This window comes from Mercurialis annua, linkage group LG2, assembly GCF_937616625.2.
Source record: "Mercurialis annua linkage group LG2, ddMerAnnu1.2, whole genome shotgun sequence".
NCBI lineage: Eukaryota > Viridiplantae > Streptophyta > Magnoliopsida > Malpighiales > Euphorbiaceae > Mercurialis > Mercurialis annua.
In genome coordinates, this window is record NC_065571.1 from 23329281 (window position 1) to 23343287 (window position 14007).

The window sequence follows — 14007 nt, forward strand, 5'->3', positions numbered from 1 at the left end:
TTTACAAAGGTTATGAAACCAATCCAAGAGTTTCACCTTTTTGGCAATTTGAGCCAAACGTTTACAAATGTTACAAAACAATTCCGAATGTTTCACTAATTTAGTGATTGAAGCCAAACGTTTACAAAGGTTACAAAAAAAAATCCAAACGTTTCGCCTTTTTAGCGATTTAAGGCAAACGTTTACAAACTTTTCGAAACAAATCCAAACTTTTGCCTTTTTAGCAATTTAAGCCAAACGTTTACAAATGCTACGAAACAAATCCAAATATTTCCGCTTTTTAGTGATTTAAGCCAAACGTTTACAAACATTACGAAACAAAACCAAACGCTTTAAACGTTACGAAACAAATCCAAACGTTTAACATTTTTAGCGAATTAAGCCAAACGTTTATAAACGTTTCGAAATAAAACCAAGCGTTTCACCTCTTTAGCAATATAAGCAAAACGTTTACAAACGTTACGAAACAAATCCAAGTGTTTCACCTTTGTAGTGATTTAAAACAAACGATACAAACGTTATGATACAAATCCAAATGTTTCCTCGTTTTAGCAATTTAAGCCAAACGTTTAGAAACGTTATGAAACAAATCAAAATGTTTCACCTTTTTAGCAATTTAATCCGAACGTTTACAAACGTTATGAAAAAAATCCCAATGTTTCCTCATTATAGCAATTTAGGCCAAAGGTTTACAAACGTTACAAAACAAATCCAAGCGTTTCACCTTTTTATCAATTTAAGCAAACGTTTACAAACATTACGAAACAAATCCATGCGTTTCACCTTTTTAGCAATTTAAGCCAAACGTTTACAAACGTTACGAAAAAAATCCAAGCATTTCACCTTTTTAGTGATGTAAAACAAACGTTACAAACGTTACGAAACAAATCCAAACATTTCCTCGTTTTAGCAATTTAAGCCAAACGTTTACAAACGTTATGAAACAAATCAAAATGTTTCACCTTTTTAGCAATTTAATCTGAACGTTTACAAACGTTACGAAACAAATCCAAACGTTTCACCTTTTTAGCGATTTAAGCTAAACGTTTACAAACGTTACAAAACAAAACCAAATGTTTAAAACATTACGAAACAAATCCAAACGTTTTCCATTTTTAGCAATTTAAGCCAAACGTTTACAAACGTTACGAAACAAATCCAAATTTTTTCCCTTTTTAGCGATTTAAGCCAAACGTTTACAAACGTTACGAAACAAATCCAAACGTTTCACCTTTTTAGCGAATTAGGCAAAACGTTTACAAACGTTACCAAACAAATCCAAACGTTTCGCTTTTTTAGCGATTTAAGCGAAACGTTTACAAACGTTACGAAACAAAACCAAACTAATAAAACCTTATGAAATAAATCCAAATATTTCACATTTTTAGCGATTTAAGCCAAACGTTTACAAACGTTACGAAACAAAACCAAGCGTTTAACCTTTTTATCAATTTAAGCCAAACGTTTACAAACGTTACGAAACAAATACAAATGTTTCACCTTTATAGCGATTTAAGCCAAACATTTACAAAGGTTACGAAACCAATCCAAGAGTTTCACCTTTTTGGCAATTTGAGCCAAACGTTTACAAATGTTACAAAACAATTCCGAATGTTTCACTAATTTAGTGATTGAAGCCAAACGTTTACAAAGGTTACAAAAAAAATCCAAAAGTTTCGCCTTTTTAGCGATTTAAGGCAAACGTTTACAAACTTTTCGAAACAAATCCAAACTTTTGCCTTTTTAGCAATTTAAGCCAAACGTTTACAAATGCTACGAAACAAATCCAAATATTTCCGCTTTTTAGTGATTTAAGCCAAACGTTTACAAACATTACGAAACAAAACCAAACGCTTTAAACGTTACGAAACAAATCCAAACGTTTAACATTTTTAGCGAATTAAGCCAAACGTTTATAAACGTTACGAAATAAAACCAAGCGTTTCACCTCTTTAGCAATATAAGCAAAACGTTTACAAACGTTACGAAACAAATCCAAGTGTTTCACCTTTGTAGTGATTTAAAACAAACGATACGTTATGAAACAAATCCAAATGTTTCCTCGTTTTAGCAATTTAAGCCAAACGTTTAGAAACGTTATGAAACAAATCAAAATGTTTCACCTTTTTAGCAATTTAATCCGAACGTTTACAAACGTTATGAAAAAAATCCCAATGTTTCCTCATTATAGCAATTTAGGCCAAAGGTTTACAAACGTTACGAAACAAATCCAAACGTTTCACCTTTTTATCAATTTAAGCAAACGTTTACAAACATTACGAAACAAATCCATGCGTTTCACCTTTTTATCAATTTAAGCCAAACGTTTACAAACGTTACGAAAAAAATCCAAGCATTTCACCTTTTTAGTGATGTAAAACAAACGTTACAAACGTTACGAAACAAATCCAAACATTTCCTCGTTTTAGCAATTTAAGACAAACGTTTAGAAACGTTATGAAACAAATCAAAATGTTTCACCTTTTTAGCAATTTAATCTGAACGTTTACAAACGTTACGAAACAAATCCAAACGTTTCACCTTTTTAGCGATTTAAGCTAAACGTTTACAAACGTTACAAAACAAAACCAAATGTTTAAAACATTACGAAACAAATCCAAACGTTTCCTATTTTTAGCGATTTAAGCCAAACGTTTATAAACGTTTACGAAACAAATCCAAACGTTTCCCCTTTTCAGCGATTTAAGCTAAACGTTTACAAACGTTACAAAACAAATCCAAACGTTGCACCTTTTTAGCGAATTAGGCAAAACGTTTACAAACGTTACCAAACAAATCCAAACGTTTCGCTTTTTTAGCGATTTAAGCGAAACGTTTACAAACGTTACGAAACAAAACCAAACTAATAAAACCTTATGAAATAAATCCAAATATTTCACATTTTTAGCGATTTAAGCCAAACGTTAACAAACGTTACGAAACAAAACCAAGCGTTTAACCTTTTTATCAATTTAAGCCAAACGTTTACAAACGTTATGAAACAAATTCAAATGTTTCACCTTTTTAGCGATTTAAGCCAAACATTTACAAAGGTTACGAAACCAATCCAAGAGTTTCACCTTTTTGGCAATTTGAGCCAAACGTTTACAAATGTTACAAAACAATTCCGAATGTTTCACTAATTTAGTGATTGAAGCCAAACGTTTACAAAGGTTACAAAAAAAATCCAAAAGTTTCGCCTTTTTAGCGATTTAAGGCAAACGTTTACAAACTTTTCGAAACAAATCCAAACTTTTGCCTTTTTAGCAATTTAAGCCAAACGTTTACAAATGCTACGAAACAAATCCAAATATTTCCGCTTTTTAGTGATTTAAGCCAAACGTTTACAAACATTACGAAACAAAACCAAACGCTTTAAACGTTACGAAACAAATCCAAACGTTTAACATTTTTAGCGAATTAAGCCAAACGTTTATAAACGTTTCGAAATAAAACCAAGCGTTTCACCTCTTTAGCAATATAAGCAAAACGTTTACAAACGTTACGAAACAAATCCAAGTGTTTCACCTTTGTAGTGATTTAAAACAAACGATACAAACGTTATGATACAAATCCAAATGTTTCCTCGTTTTAGCAATTTAAGCCAAACGTTTAGAAACGTTATGAAACAAATCAAAATGTTTCACCTTTTTAGCAATTTAATCCGAACGTTTACAAACGTTATGAAAAAAATCCCAATGTTTCCTCATTATAGCAATTTAGGCCAAAGGTTTACAAACGTTACAAAACAAATCCAAGAGTTTCACCTTTTCACTAATTTATGCTAAACGTTTACAAACATTACGAAACAAATCCATGAGTTTCACCTTTTTATCAATTTAAGCCAAACGTTTACAAACGTTACGAAAAAAATCCAAGCATTTCACCTTTTTAGTGATGTAAAACAAACGTTACAAACGTTACGAAACAAATCCAAACATTTCCTCGTTTTAGCAATTTAAGACAAACGTTTAGAAACGTTATGAAACAAATCAAAATGTTTCACCTTTTTAGCAATTTAATCTGAACGTTTACAAACGTTACGAAACAAATCCAAACGTTTCACCTTTTAGCTATTTAAGCTAAACGTTTACAAAGGTTACGAAACAAAACCAAATGTTTAAAACATTACGAAACAAATCCAAACGTTTCCCATTTTTAGCGATTTAAGCCAAATGTTTAAAAACGTTTACGAAACAAAACCAAATGTTTCCCCTTTTTAGCGATTTAAGCCAAACGTTTACAAACGTTACAAAACAAATCCAAACGTTGCACCTTTTTAGCGAATTAGGCAAAACGTTTACAAACGTTACCAAACAAATCCAAACGTTTCGCTTTTTTAGCGATTTAAGCGAAACGTTTACAAACGTTACGAAACAAAACCAAACTAATAAAACCTTATGAAATAAATCCAAATATTTCAAATTTTTAGCGATTTAAGCCAAACGTTAACAAACGTTACGAAACAAAACCAAGCGTTTAACCTTTTTATCAATTTAAGCCAAACGTTTACAAACGTTATGAAACAAATTCAAATGTTTCACCTTTTTAGCGATTTAAGCCAAACATTTACAAAGGTTACGAAACCAATCCAAGAGTTTCACCTTTTTGGCAATTTGAGCCAAACGTTTACAAATGTTACAAAACAATTCCGAATGTTTCACTTATTTAGTGATTGAAGCCAAACGTTTACAAAGGTTACAAAAAAAATCCAAAAGTTTCGCCTTTTTAGCGATTTAAGGCAAACGTTTACAAACTTTTCGAAACAAATCCAAACTTTTGCCTTTTTAGCAATTTAAGCCAAACGTTTACAAATGCTACGAAACAAATCCAAATATTTCCGCTTTTTAGTGATTTAAGCCAAACGTTTACAAACATTACGAAACAAAACCAAACGCTTTAAACGTTACGAAACAAATCCAAACGTTTAACATTTTTAGCGAATTAAGCCAAACGTTTATAAACGTTTCGAAATAAAACCAAGCGTTTCACCTCTTTAGCAATATAAGCAAAACGTTTACAAACGTTACGAAACAAATCCAAGTGTTTCACCTTTGTAGTGATTTAAAACAAACGATACAAACGTTATGATACAAATCCAAATGTTTCCTCGTTTTAGCAATTTAAGCCAAACGTTTAGAAACGTTATGAAACAAATCAAAATGTTTCACCTTTTTAGCAATTTAATCCGAACGTTTACAAACGTTATGAAAAAAAATCCCAATGTTTCCTCATTATAGCAATTTAGGCCAAAGGTTTACAAACGTTACGAAACAAATCCAAGCGTTTCACCTTTTTATCAATTTAAGCAAACGTTTACAAACATTACGAAACAAATCCATGCGTTTCACCTTTTTATCAATTTAAGCCAAACGTTTACAAACGTTACGAAAAAAATCCAAGCATTTCACCTTTTTAGTGATGTAAAACAAACGTTACAAACGTTACGAAACAAATCCAAACATTTCCTCGTTTTAGCAATTTAAGACAAACGTTTAGAAACGTTATGAAACAAATCAAAATGTTTCACCTTTTTAGCAATTTAATCTGAACGTTTACAAACGTTACGAAACAAATCCAAACGTTTCACCTTTTAGCGATTTAAGCTAAACGTTTACAAACGTTACAAAACAAAACCAAATGTTTAAAACATTACGAAACAAATCCAAACGTTTCCCATTTTTAGTGATTTAAGCCAAATGTTTAAAAACGTTACGAAACAAAACCAAACGCTTCACCTTTTTAGCGATTTAAGCCAAACGTTTACAAACGTTACAAAACAAATCCAAACGTTGCACCTTTTTAGCGAATTAGGCAAAACGTTTACAAACGTTACCAAACAAATCCAAACGTTTCGCTTTTTTAGCGATTTAAGCGAAACGTTTACAAACGTTACGAAACAAAACCAAACTAATAAAACCTTATGAAATAAATCCAAATATTTCACATTTTTAGCGATTTAAGCCAAACGTTAACAAACGTTACGAAACAAAACCAAGCGTTTAACCTTTTTATCAATTTAAGCCAAACGTTTACAAACGTTATGAAACAAATTCAAATGTTTCACCTTTTTAGCGATTTAAGCCAAACATTTACAAAGGTTACGAAACCAATCCAAGAGTTTCACCTTTTTGGCAATTTGAGCCAAACGTTTACAAATGTTACAAAACAATTCCGAATGTTTCACTAATTTAGTGATTGAAGCCAAACGTTTACAAAGGTTACAAAAAAAATCCAAACGTTTCGCCTTTTTAGCGATTTAAGGCAAACGTTTACAAACTTTTCGAAACAAATCCAAACTTTTGCCTTTTTAGCAATTTAAGCCAAACGTTTACAAATGCTACGAAACAAATCCAAATATTTCCGCTTTTTAGTGATTTAAGCCAAACGTTTACAAACATTACGAAACAAAACCAAACGCTTTAAACGTTACGAAACAAATCCAAACGTTTAACATTTTTAGCGAATTAAGCCAAACGTTTATAAACGTTTCGAAATAAAACCAAGCGTTTCACCTCTTTAGCAATATAAGCAAAACGTTTACAAACGTTACGAAACAAATCCAAGTGTTTCACCTTTGTAGTGATTTAAAACAAACGATACAAACGTTATGATACAAATCCAAATGTTTCCTCGTTTTAGCAATTTAAGCCAAACGTTTAGAAACGTTATGAAACAAATCAAAATGTTTCACCTTTTTAGCAATTTAATCCGAACGTTTACAAACGTTATGAAAAAAATCCCAATGTTTCCTCATTATAGCAATTTAGGCCAAAGGTTTACAAACGTTACGAAACAAATCCAAGCGTTTCACCTTTTTATCAATTTAAGCAAACGTTTACAAACATTACGAAACAAATCCATGCGTTTCACCTTTTTATCAATTTAAGCCAAACGTTTACAAACGTTACGAAAAAAATCCAAGCATTTCACCTTTTTAGTGATGTAAAACAAACGTTACAAACGTTACGAAACAAATCCAAACATTTCCTCGTTTTAGCAATTTAAGACAAACGTTTAGAAACGTTATGAAACAAATCCAAATGTTTCACCTTTTTAGCAATTTAATCCAAACGTTTACAAACGTTACGAAACAAATCCAAATGTTTCACCTTTTTAGCGATTTAAGCTAAACGTTTACAAACGTTACAAAACAAAACCAAATGTTTAAAACATTACGAAACAAATCCAAACGTTTCCTATTTTTAGCGATTTAAGCCAAATGTTTAAAAACGTTACGAAACAAAACCAAACGCTTCACCTTTTTAGCGATTTAAGCCAAACGTTTACAGACGTTACAAAACAAATCCAAACGTTTCACCTTTTTAGCGAATTAGGCAAAACGTTTACAAACGTTACCAAACAAATCCAAACGTTTCGCTTTTTTAGCGATTTAAGCGAAACGTTTACAAACGTTACGAAACAAAACCAAACTAATAAAACCTTATGAAATAAATCCAAATATTTCAAATTTTTAGCGATTTAAGCCAAACGTTAACAAACGTTACGAAACAAAACCAAGCGTTTAACCTTTTTATCAATTTAAGCCAAACGTTTACAAACGTTATGAAACAAATTCAAATGTTTCACCTTTTTAGCGATTTAAGCCAAACATTTACAAAGGTTACGAAACCAATCCAAGAGTTTCACCTTTTTGGCAATTTGAGCCAAACGTTTACAAATGTTACAAAACAATTCCGAATGTTTCACTTATTTAGTGATTGAAGCCAAACGTTTACAAAGGTTACAAAAAAAATCCAAAAGTTTCGCCTTTTTAGCGATTTAAGGCAAACGTTTACAAACTTTTCGAAACAAATCCAAACTTTTGCCTTTTTAGCAATTTAAGCCAAACGTTTACAAATGCTACGAAACAAATCCAAATATTTCCGCTTTTTAGTGATTTAAGCCAAACGTTTACAAACATTACGAAACAAAACCAAACGCTTTAAACGTTACGAAACAAATCCAAACGTTTAACATTTTTAGCGAATTAAGCCAAACGTTTATAAACGTTTCGAAATAAAACCAAGCGTTTCACCTCTTTAGCAATATAAGCAAAACGTTTACAAACGTTACGAAACAAATCCAAGTGTTTCACCTTTGTAGTGATTTAAAACAAACGATACAAACGTTATGATACAAATCCAAATGTTTCCTCGTTTTAGCAATTTAAGCCAAACGTTTAGAAACGTTATGAAACAAATCAAAATGTTTCACCTTTTTAGCAATTTAATCCGAACGTTTACAAACGTTATGAAAAAAATCCCAATGTTTCCTCATTATAGCAATTTAGGCCAAAGGTTTACAAACGTTACGAAACAAATCCAAGCGTTTCACCTTTTTATCAATTTAAGCAAACGTTTACAAACATTACGAAACAAATCCATGCGTTTCACCTTTTTATCAATTTAAGCCAAACGTTTACAAACGTTACGAAAAAAATCCAAGCATTTCACCTTTTTAGTGATGTAAAACAAACGTTACAAACGTTACGAAACAAATCCAAACATTTCCTCGTTTTAGCAATTTAAGACAAACGTTTAGAAACGTTATGAAACAAATCAAAATGTTTCACCTTTTTAGCAATTTAATCTGAACGTTTACAAACGTTACGAAACAAATCCAAACGTTTCACCTTTTAGCGATTTAAGCTAAACGTTTACAAACGTTACAAAACAAAACCAAATGTTTAAAACATTACGAAACAAATCCAAACGTTTCCTATTTTTAGTGATTTAAGCCAAATGTTTAAAAACGTTACGAAACAAAACCAAGTATTTCATCTTTTTTGCAATTTAAGCCAAAATTTACAAATGTTACAAAACATTACGAAACAAAACCAAACTTAGAAACCTTACGAAACAAAACCAAACATTGCGAAACAAATTCAAACATTACATATTTTTAGCGATATAAGCCAAACATTTACAAAATTACGAAACAAATTCAAACATTACATATGTTTAGCAAAATAGGCCAAACATTTACAAAATTACAAAACAAAACCAATCGTTTACAAAAGTTACGAAAAAAATCCAAACTTTGGGAAACAAAACCAAATGTTTCATCTTTTAAGAAATTTAAGCCAGATGTTTACAAACGATACAAAACAAATCGAAACGTTTCAACTTTTTAGCGATTTAAGCCAAACGTTTACAAACGTTACGAAAACAAATCCAAACGTTTCACCTTTTTAGCAATTTAATTCCAAACATTTCACCTTTTTAGCGATCTAAGTCAAACGTTTACAAACGTTACGAAACAAATCAAAACGTTTCCCCTTTTTAGCTATTTAAGCCAAACGTTTCACCTTTTCAGTGATTTAAGCCAAACTTTTACGAACGTTACGAAACAAATCCAAACGTTTCGACTTTTTAGCTATTTAAGCCAAACGTTTAAAATGTTACAAAACAAATCCAAATGTTTCACTTTATTAGCAATTTAAGCCAAACATTTACAAACGTGTAATACCCCAAAAGATTTAATTACCTAATTGGACCACGTGTCCAGTTTTGAGTAGTCTGAGTGGCGATATCGGAAGGATTTCCGAGAAATTAAGATAAATAAAATTTTAAGTAGGTCGGTTTCGGGAAAGTAATTATGTGGAAATTGATGTTATATTTCAATTCTAAAGTTAGAATTGAAATTAAAAAGAAAAAGGGCAAGAAAAGTCATAAAATGAAGTTCAAGGACTAAAGTGGTAATTTAGCCACTACGTCTCAAAAATGAAAATTTATAAGTTTAGACGGGAAAATATTAATATTGGGATTTGTATTATTTATTAGGAATAAATAATATAAATACGAAAAGATTGAAGTATTAATTAATTAAGAGATACGTTAAAATAGAAGTTTAAAAGAGAAATGATTAAAGTTTAAGAAGTGAAGGATCAAAGGAAGCTTTTAACCAACCCATAAGTATTAAGAAATATGAATCAGATGATTGATATCAAGGGAATCATCCAGAAGAAGCGAGAACGAAGGAGAAGAAACGGCGATCAACACGGTTTCGCCGTTCGACGTCGGAATCACGCGTTCTTGGTGTCGATCTCTTCGGAATTCAAGCCTCTATCTTCCCCGAGTATTAAAAAAAGGGTAAGTTGAACGTTTTTATTGTGAGAAATGGATAATAGTTGGCTGTTTGACGTTGTGCCGTTTCGGTTCGAACCGAATTCACGTAAAACATGTTAAAATTGATGTTTTTGAATGTTTCGGAGTTGGGGTTTAAGGTTTAGGCGTATATAAGCATGTCGGGATTGTTTTGGATGAATTTGGATGTGTAAAATTGACGTTTGAGGGCTGAAAACGGGTGCCTCATGTCGTGAGACATTGTCTCACGACGTGAGACACTTCTCGCGACGCGAGACAAGGCCTCGCGATGCGAGACCAAATCTCGCGACGCGAGACTGACTCTCACGTCGTGAGACCTTCCCTCACGACGTGAGAGAAGCTAGGCACAATGTGCCTAGCCGTCGCCGACCCCCGTTGGACGTGTCGAGGTCCGACATGACCTAGCTCGACCCAGAAATGTTTTATGGACTTCGAAAACATATGAAACAAGCGACAAGCTTAACGATATGAATTAGGATTTCAAATTAACATTTTAACAAAGTATAAACGATTAGTAACATACCTTGAAGGACGTTGAACGTATATGAGATATTGATTAACGCTTAACGATATACGAATCGTTTACAAAATAAAAGAATGATAACTTAGGATTTAAGTTTATAAGGTTTACTGTTAGGTACTAAACGCGTATTTGACTTATTAATGTGTCAGACGCGTCAGCAAGCAGTGAGGGCACCAGACGAGGTCTAGTGCGAGCATATCATTACATAGATCACATCATTATTTGGATAGCGGTCACTGTGAGTTGCACTTGACTTTCGTGTATTATACATATAAAGTTATTTTGTATAGATATATATATACTGTTTACACACATCGCATTATATATAATTGATTGAAATGTTATATGCTTTATTAATTTTTATATACGAGAACTAGTATGCGATCCAAAGAAACTAGCTACCTATTGGGTGTCAATAGGCTGTGTGATCACCAGTATCGAATCAGTCTAGTATATTTGCATTTGAGAAATGACTCGACACAACTGGGAGCTGTTGATGATTATAAAATTTATGTGGCTGGGCCACCAGCGAGTTAGACTCGCGATTGATATTTACGATTGGGTTTTTGATACGAGTGAGTACTCGGCTACGGTGTAGTCTGGAGTCCCCGTATCTAGTGGCTGGGCCACCAGCGAGTTGGACTCGCGATTGATATTTACGATTGGGTTGAATGATAATGATTATTCGAGAAATGTGTCACATGCCAGGATATTAGTTTCGTACGGATCAAATACCTGTTTATATGTTTTATATTATTGTTTTCTTGAGATGCGATGCTATGCTTTTATAATAATACCGTTAGTAAATGCGAACTCACTCACTATTTTCCCAAATACTGACCCCTCACCTTTGATGTTTTCAGGTACTTAGTATGTGGACCTAGCTAGAGGCCAATTTTAAAGCCCATAAGTCAGCTGTGTATTTTTAGTATCTGACTTCTGTGAATGCTGCAGTAGTGGTCCCGCGTTGACTGAGTCGTAGCCTAGACAGCAGTACACATTGAGTGTACATATTACTTGCTGTCCAGATTATATGTTTTTGTAAGCTACGTGTTTTATATGTTGTGCACGGCACTAGATGCCAGTAAAATGTTGGATACACTAACTGATGTATATAGTACTGCGAGGCCAGTTCGTACGAGGTACGGTGACTAGAGCCCGCGAGGATAACAGAACAGTTAGTGTAAATGTTTGTGTATACATGTTATGTATACTTGCTTCTGTTGCTTTATGTTATTTGTTTACTATTTGCGAAAAATTATTAGTGATTTAAGGCTTGCTACGGGTTCCGGAGCTACCACTCCCGTTCCCTAGCGCTGGTTGCTGCTCAATATTTTGGGTCGTGACAAAACGTTACGAAACTAATCCAAAAGTTTAATACGTTATGAAACACTTTTTTGCAATTTGAGCCAAACCTTTATAAATATTACTAAACAAATCCAAACGTTTAAAATGTTACGAAACAAATCCAAACATTTAACCTTTTTAGCAATTTATGCCAAACTTTTACAAACGTTATGAAACAAAACCAAACGTTTCCCCTTTTTATCTATTTAAGCCAAACGTTTACAGACGTTACAAAAAAAATCCAAACGTTTCACCTTTTTAGTGATTTATGCCAAACGTATACAAACATTACGAAAAAATCCAAACGTTTCACCTTCTTAGCGATATAAGCCAAACGTTTACAAATGTTACGAAACAAATTCAAGCGTTTCACCTTTTTCGCAATTTAAGCAAACGTTTACAAACGTTACAAAACAAATCTAAGCGTTTCACCTTGTTAGCAATTTTAGCCAAATGTTTACAAACGTTATGTAACAAATCCAAGCGTTTCACCTTTTTAGCGATTTAAGCCAAACGTTTACGATTGTTACGAAACAAATCCAAGCATTTCACCTTTTTAGCGATTTAAGCCAAACGTTTACAAATGTTACGAAACAAATCCAGATGTTTCACTTTTTTAACAATTTAAGCCAAACATTTACAAAAGTTACGGAACTAATCCAAAAGTTTAATACGTTATGAAACACTTTTTAGCAATTTGAGCCAAACTTTTACAAACGTTACTAAACAAATCCAAACCTTTCAAATGTTACGAAACAAATCCAAACATTTAACCTTTTTAGCGATTTATGCCAAACTTTTACAAACGTTATGAAACAAAACCAAACGTTTCCCCTTTTTATCTATTTAAGCCAAACATTTACAGATATTACAAAACAAATCCAAACGTTTCACCTTTTTCGTGATTTATGCCAAACGTATACAAACAATACGAAACAAATCCAAACGTTTCACATTTTTAGCGATATAAGCCAAACGTTTACAACCGCTACGAAACAAATCCAAGCGTTTCACCTTTTTAGCGATTTATGCCAAACGTTTAAAAACATTACGAAACAAATCCAAACACTTTCACCTTTTTAGAGATTTATGCCAAACGTTTACAAAGGTTACGAAACAAATCCAAACGTTTCACCTTTTTAGCGATTTAAGACAAACATTTAGAAACGTTACGAAACAAAACACGACGTTTAACGTTTTTCGCAATTTAAGCCAAACGTTTACAAAAAATACGAAACAAAACCAAACGTATAAAACGTTGCGAAACAAATCCAAGCATTCACCTTTTTAGCAATTTAAGCCAAACATTTAAAAACGTTACGAAACAAATCCAAGCTTTTCATCTTTTTAGCAATTTAAGCAAAACGTTTACAAACGTTACGAAACAAAACCAAATGTTTCACCTTTTTAGCGATTTAAGCTAAACGTTTACAAATATTACGAAACAAATCCAAACGTTTCCCCATTTTAGCGATTTATGCCAAACGTTTAAAACGTTACGTAACAAATCCAAACGTTTCACATTTTTAGCGATTTTAAACAAACGTTTGCAAACATTACCAAACAAATCCAAACGTTTCATATTTTTAGCAATTGAAGCCAAACGTTTACAAATGATACAAAACAAATCCAAACGTTTATCAAATTTAGCAATTAAACCAAATTTTTACAAACGTTACGAAACAAAACCAAGTGTTTCACCTTTTTAGCAATTTAGGCCAAACATTTACAAACGTTACGAAACAAATCCAAGCATTTCACGTTTTTAGAAATTTAAGCCAAATGTGTACAAACGTTACGTAACAAATTCAAACGTTTCACTATTTGAGAGATTTAAGCCAAACGTTTACAAACGGTATGAAACTAATCTAAACGTTTCCCCTTTTTAGCGATTTAAGTCAAAACGTTTACAAACGCTACGAAACAAATCCAAACGTTTTACCTTTATAGCAATTTAAGAAAAAAAATTTACAAACGTTACAAAACAAATCCATACGTTTCCTCTTTTTAAGGACTTAAGCCAAACAT